This window comes from Pelmatolapia mariae, linkage group LG23, assembly GCF_036321145.2.
Source record: "Pelmatolapia mariae isolate MD_Pm_ZW linkage group LG23, Pm_UMD_F_2, whole genome shotgun sequence".
Lineage (NCBI taxonomy): Eukaryota > Metazoa > Chordata > Actinopteri > Cichliformes > Cichlidae > Pelmatolapia > Pelmatolapia mariae.
This window is the reverse complement of record NC_086246.1, coordinates 31,766,110-31,772,109: the sequence shown is the minus strand read 5'-3', so window position 1 is coordinate 31,772,109 and position 6,000 is coordinate 31,766,110. Positions and strand designations below refer to the sequence as shown.

At 42.0% G+C, this 6,000-nt stretch overlaps 1 protein-coding gene across 1 annotated transcript in view; it reads left to right on the top strand.

The window, feature by feature from the left end:
* Window positions 1–741: 741 nt before the first annotated feature.
* Window positions 742–6,000, top strand: part of LOC134620309 (BCL-6 corepressor-like) — a 68,082-nt gene continuing 62,823 nt past the window's right edge. The window contains exon 1 of the mRNA XM_063466398.1: window positions 742–1,470. The gene's annotated coding sequence lies outside the window, so the exon portion shown is untranslated. The remainder of the gene's footprint in view (window positions 1,471–6,000) is intronic.

Here is a 6,000-nt window from a genome sequence, read left to right as displayed (position 1 = left end):
CCACTCCTTTAAACTCAGAGCACTCTTGTTTGTCATCTAGTTTCTCGTCTGAAATATTATTTACTTTTGTTGCTTGTGGGGTTTATTACCTTTTAATCAAGTGTTTAAAAATAAGTTTCACTCTTCTGTGGATGGTTCTCCTTGTTATTGGCTTCTCTTATATGTTTATGTCTCTCTGTTCATTTTGTGATACATATGGAATAGAAAGTGCCTTATGGATAACAGATATTTGAGAGTCCTGTGCTGGATTTTTTTTAAGAATTGTAATAAATAGTATACTATGTGTATGCAGTTCATATATATATATATATATATATATATATATATATATATATATATATATATATATATATATATATATATACTTATATTAGATCTAAAGTTTTTATATCAAGGTTGCAGTGGTTTTTATTTGTTGTTGTTGTTGTTTTTTTTCATTCACAGCAATAAAAGAAAAAAATACCGGGGAATAAAATTGCCTCATGAATAAACACTTTTTTCCACCTCGGTTACTTTCACATGAAAATGGCACAAACGACACGGTTTGGTTTTATTTTGGAATCTCCCACCGGAACCGAAATTTGTTAATTGAGTGAAATTTGACAGTGGAGCGCGAGCGCCGCGGAGAAAGACGTAGAGAAAGAGAAAAAAAAGGAAGAGAGGGAGGCCGTGTTCGCGTGGAGGAAAACAGAAAAGAGAGCGGCGGGTGGAGAGGAGGAGGAGGAGGTGGAGGAAGTGCGGGATAAACCCAGCAGACGCACGGACGACGGGACGGCAAAGAAAGAAAAGAAAGGTGGAATAACCCGCGAGCTGCGCGCGAGGCGCCCGGAGGGATATTTTTCTCCCTTTTTTTTTGTTTGTTTGTTTTTTTGTTTTGGGGCTCAAAGTGTTTGGATCTGATCCGCTGCTGCTGTCGCTCCCAGCCGGGACTCCGCGGAGGGACACACAAACACACACATACACACTCAGGGCTCAGTCCGGTACCGGACGGCACGTGTGCAGGACGGTGGGTGCGTGCCCAGGTGTGCGCGGTTGTCTGTGTGTTTGTGAGTGTGTGTGTACGTGTCTGCTGTTCGGGGATAAATTTGGCGTTTTTCCAGCGGAGTTCTGCGCAGCACGGGACACCTTGTTTGTGACCTGTGCGTGCGCGTGCGCACACGACGCGCTCGTGCTCTTTGTAATGACTTTGGAGCGGGGTTTTTTTAATCTTCTTTTATTTTTAATTCAATTCTGGGAGGAAACCGAACCCCGCTTAGTGTGTGACAGCGTGTCCATGAGCGTGCACGTGCGCGCACACGACCCCGTCCTGCGCCCGCACGCGGCGGATCGATGAGGAGGATGGATTTGTGGATTTATTTACCTTGATGGGATTTTTTTTTTTTTTTCGTTTTAATCTCACCTGCTTGGAGCGGATGGATGTTCACTCGGAAGTAAGAAAAACTGGATTTTACAGCTCAGGAGAAGAACACGGTAAGTTTTAGAGTTATTTTTGAAATAAAAACAGAGCTAAGTTTACATTTAAACTCTTCTGTTAATCCTCTAATGTTCCACTGATGATTAACATGTCTGTATATAACTTTGCACCAATAAGCAGACACTGACGTCTTCATATTATCCTGCTTTTAATTCACTTTAAAACACTCAAATATTCCTCAGACTGAAGAAAATATTCTTTACATTGTTGATATAATTTTTTTCTGCAGTTTGAGAATTTTCCTGCTCATCTCCGACATTTTTTTATGACTTTTATTGCACTTTTTGTCACATTCACAAGCGCAGAGAGCGCTATCTCCTGACCTGGTGCGTTTGTGTTTTATTTCAGGACAGCTTTTAGAGTTTTCTAAATGTAAGAATTTGCTGCTTTTCTTGTGACCTTGTTATAACTTGTTATAACCTTTTCAGAGTGTTCCACATTAAAGTTTCTCATGAAATCACTTGTGTGCTACCATCATTGCAGATGTGTGCCGTCCATGTTTTTGTGTCATATAACAATGCTGTTCATTTAGTTGCCTCTCATTGGTGTAGTTTCCTTGTTACTTTTAGAACATGTTCAGTAAACCTATGCTGCAGGTACGTCATAACGTACCTTCGCCCTAACGTGACATGCACCTCCCCAGAAATGTAGATACACATTGCGCGGAGACAGTTGCCTGCCGTTGTTTCCTCGTACACTTCCAGCTACTTCTTCTTCTGCTGTCATTTTTCAAATTGAGTGGAAGAGAATGGATCAACTAGAAGAGTGAAAGTTCACGACCAGCCTAGTGTTTTAGCACCTAAATTGCAGAGCAGCACTTGCTCACCACCACAACTATAAATGCTCGCAATAGCAACGTCGTTGGCCACGTGGGAAGGATACACCTGGGCTCTATGCAGAAGTAAAAGTCGTCCATAATGGGGAAATTATGGTTCAGCGTTGGAAGCTCGTTGAGAGCCTGAGTGCAGACTCAAACATGCAGTCTACTGGCCAAAAGCTTCTGCTGTCAGGTGGGGGCAGCATCAAAAATATGATGCCACAGGTCTGTGGACGACTCTTGCTTGTGCATCAGCCAGCAACAGAGAACTACAGTGTTCTCTGTGTTAAAAACAATGAAATCTGTGCGTTCTCATCCTACATTCTTTTGATATTTGATGGGGTTTTTGGGGGGTTTTGTTGGCAGTTCTTCTGTTCTTAGTGAACTCCGGTGTCGCCTCCCTTCCTTGTTCTGGACCACTTCAGCATTCGCACGACCTGCAGCGTCATCCATGTCGAGCAGTTTTGATTTTGGTAAGAGTGCACAGGAGCACAACCCGGGAATACTCGAGTGCGGCTGTTTCACACTTTAGTTCTGGCGCAGCTGCTGATCACTACGGCAAAGCTTGCAATTACATCTGACGCACTCTTCATCATGAATCCCGGGTATGTACCTCTGAAGTCATACCTTTGGTTTGTCCTCTGTATGGCATTGAGTCTCATCAGGAGCCTTTCAAAAGTGGAGAGTCTGCAAAGCGGCTTTTGTACTGGAATTTAACCTGATTATCTGATGCTGCTACTCTCTGTAAATAAAAAGTAGACCTTTCACTGTTTTAAGCGACATGGAGTGGAGAGCATGCACATATTGTGACAAACAATTTTTATCCCAGGTAAAAATAACACCTTTGCTGCACAAAGCAAAAGAGGGCGAACACAGGACCAGCACAAAGAATCCAGTCAATTTCCAGAATAAAAGAACATATGTGCACTGCTTACGAAGCGTTCTTGGTATAATTGATGTAAAGGACAGAACGAAACCTCATCCACACCCAGTCTACTTCCTGGGTTACTCATGCCAGCCACCAGGCTTAAGCAGGGGTTAGACTCAGTTGAAGGCCTGCATGTGGACACCTGCAGACACCACAGAACATTCTTTGAGGTCCTGACGGACACGCGCAGAAGGTGGTCTTCAGTACAGAGTCTCTGAGAACGAGTTTATACTCTAAAAAAATCGTACACACAAGGTCTGCAAAGAACCTTGTGCTCATAGCTGGACTGGCCATCGGGCATACCAGGCATTTGCCCGGGGGGCCGATGGTGATTTTTTGTTTTTATGGGCCGATGTTTTTTTGGGGGGTTTTACGTAACGTTATAAACAATGAAAGGCGGTGATTGGCCAGATACTGGCAGATGTGTAAAAATAACTCAATTGCTTCATGGTGGCTATGCCAGAGCTTCCACAGATTCAGTAACATTAGCAAGTGGCTGGTCTCCACCACTTGGAAAGGTGGGAAAGGTGAGGCAGGAGGAGAGACCCGAGGCGGCCGCCGGCCGAGTATCAGGTGAACTGAACTTCAGGTGAGAAGTTATGACCTGCAGTCTATCTGGGTCAGATATAAACCAAGTTTAGGTGGAGTTTATTTTCATTGTGCTGACTTTTTACAGTCAGTTACAATAACTCGTACTGCGTGCTAGCTAGCATGACGAAGTTTCTGGGCGGGTGCTTTATTTTATTCGTTATTAGAGAACGGAATCGTCTCGTATTCAGAGAAAATATTACGCGTTTCGTATTGAGGTGAAAAGGAACACGATTTGTCCCGTACTTCAGCTAGAATGAAAAAAAAAAGACACAAAGCTGGAGTTATTCTGCGTCTTTACGCTGCACAGCTGCCTCTTCTTCTCTCATTCACTCTCCCTCCCTCTCCTGTTGCTACTTCAATCATGAAACTGATCAATGATCAGCTGATCGGCTTTTCTGTCGCAAGTCCCGTCTCTCCTGTTTGTTTATCGCCCACTTTGCGCCAGAAAGAGGAAACCAGCGGATGTCGTGCTAAACAACAGCAGCACTTAAGCTTGATCAGCTGTTGTTAGAATTTAATTAATATTACTTTCTAGTATCAGCTGATGTTTGCTGGAGCCACAGCTGTAAAAGCTGCTGGTCATGATATCGGTTTGGATATCTGGTGAGAGGGAAACATGAAGATGAAACCAGGAGATGTCCTTACTGAATCATCAGAGCTGAACAGGTGATGGAGAAACAGGTTTACCTTTTAGGTGACATGAATGGGTTGAAGGGAAGTTATGAACTGTTTCTGAGAGACAAATAACACCAGGATCCTTTTCTAAGTAGCTGACAGCTGGTAACTGTGCAGGGGCGGGTCTAGCAAAGTTTTGCTGGGGGGCCAGGTAGGGCATTAACAGGGAGAGGGGGGCACAAAGAAATACTTTTCTTTCTTATTCTCATTTAAAATGTCTGGCTGTTATTAAACAATTATCTGAATCTTACAACCAATGTTTTCATTTGATGTAAAATGTATAGAAATCCATTATTGTACATTAGATTATTTTAATCTTTTTTCAGGGTCCCATCATAATTTCTTCAGAAGAAAGTACTGTATATGATGCCAGTATTTTCCCACATTTTCTAGATACTGTACCAGTACTGTGTGTAAAATGCCATCAAAAAGTCAATTAAGTTTTATTCTTTCTCACCTGTCTTTCTGTCGCCTTTCACTTTTTAAAGGTTGCCATGTTAGAAAGGATATTTGCCCTGCCATTGATGTGGTAAATAAATAGTTTATGAAAATATCACTAAATCTGTCATTTATTATTTTTAATATTCAGTAATGATCATGTCTCACCTCTAGTCTTCTGTCTTAATTTCAGGTTTCCACCATGTGTTGTAGATAGTTTAGGAGGTTAACTCGACCAAGCAGTCTTTGGGTTTCGGCTAAGTACTGTTTAGAATATCAGAATAGGGAGGATGGTGTAGGTTTGAGTTTATTGGATTAATACATATATACCAACAAGACAGTGTACATCACTGTCACAACAGCGTTTGTTTTCATTCAAAGGCTTTATGGTTTTTCCTATAATACCTGGTGGGCCAGTCTCTAGTCAAAATGCCCGGGCCGATTTTTTGTCCCAGTCCAGCCCTGCGTGTGCTCCCTACTTTATGGTGGAATTAAAGTCACTTGGACACAAGACTTACTGACATGGAGTCTATAACACCCATGTATTTCTGGATGTACAGCAGGATGCTTTGGAGTTCATCTCAACCACTCAACATCATGAAAGACAGAGCCTTGTGTGTGTGTGTGTGTGTGTGTGTGTGTGTGTGTGTGTGTGTGTTAATGTAAATTGTATCAAGCTGTACAGAGCAGGAAGTTGTACACAGAAAGAGTACAGAAAATCTGATGAAACTTAAAATTAAAAGACCCCATGCAGACTAATTGCTCCTTCTGAAAGGCTCTTGGTGTAATTTGAAGGCATACGAAAAATAAAACAAGTTGATGGAACAGTTCCCGAGGTGATGCACGCTTAGAGAGTACCTAAGTGTGCATCAGTGGGTTATTTTAGTGTGGTTATTTTGACCTGTGGTAACAGTAGTGCACTTCCCCACAGAGTAGGTTAATTAGACAACCAAGTTATGAGAGTGCATTGTCTAATGATTTGTTTGCAGATGTTTCTTTTAGGTGATTTTTCTATTTTTGTTTTGCTAATTTAAAAGTACGACTTCTGGTCAGTTTAAAAGCATAAACCTGAAAAGC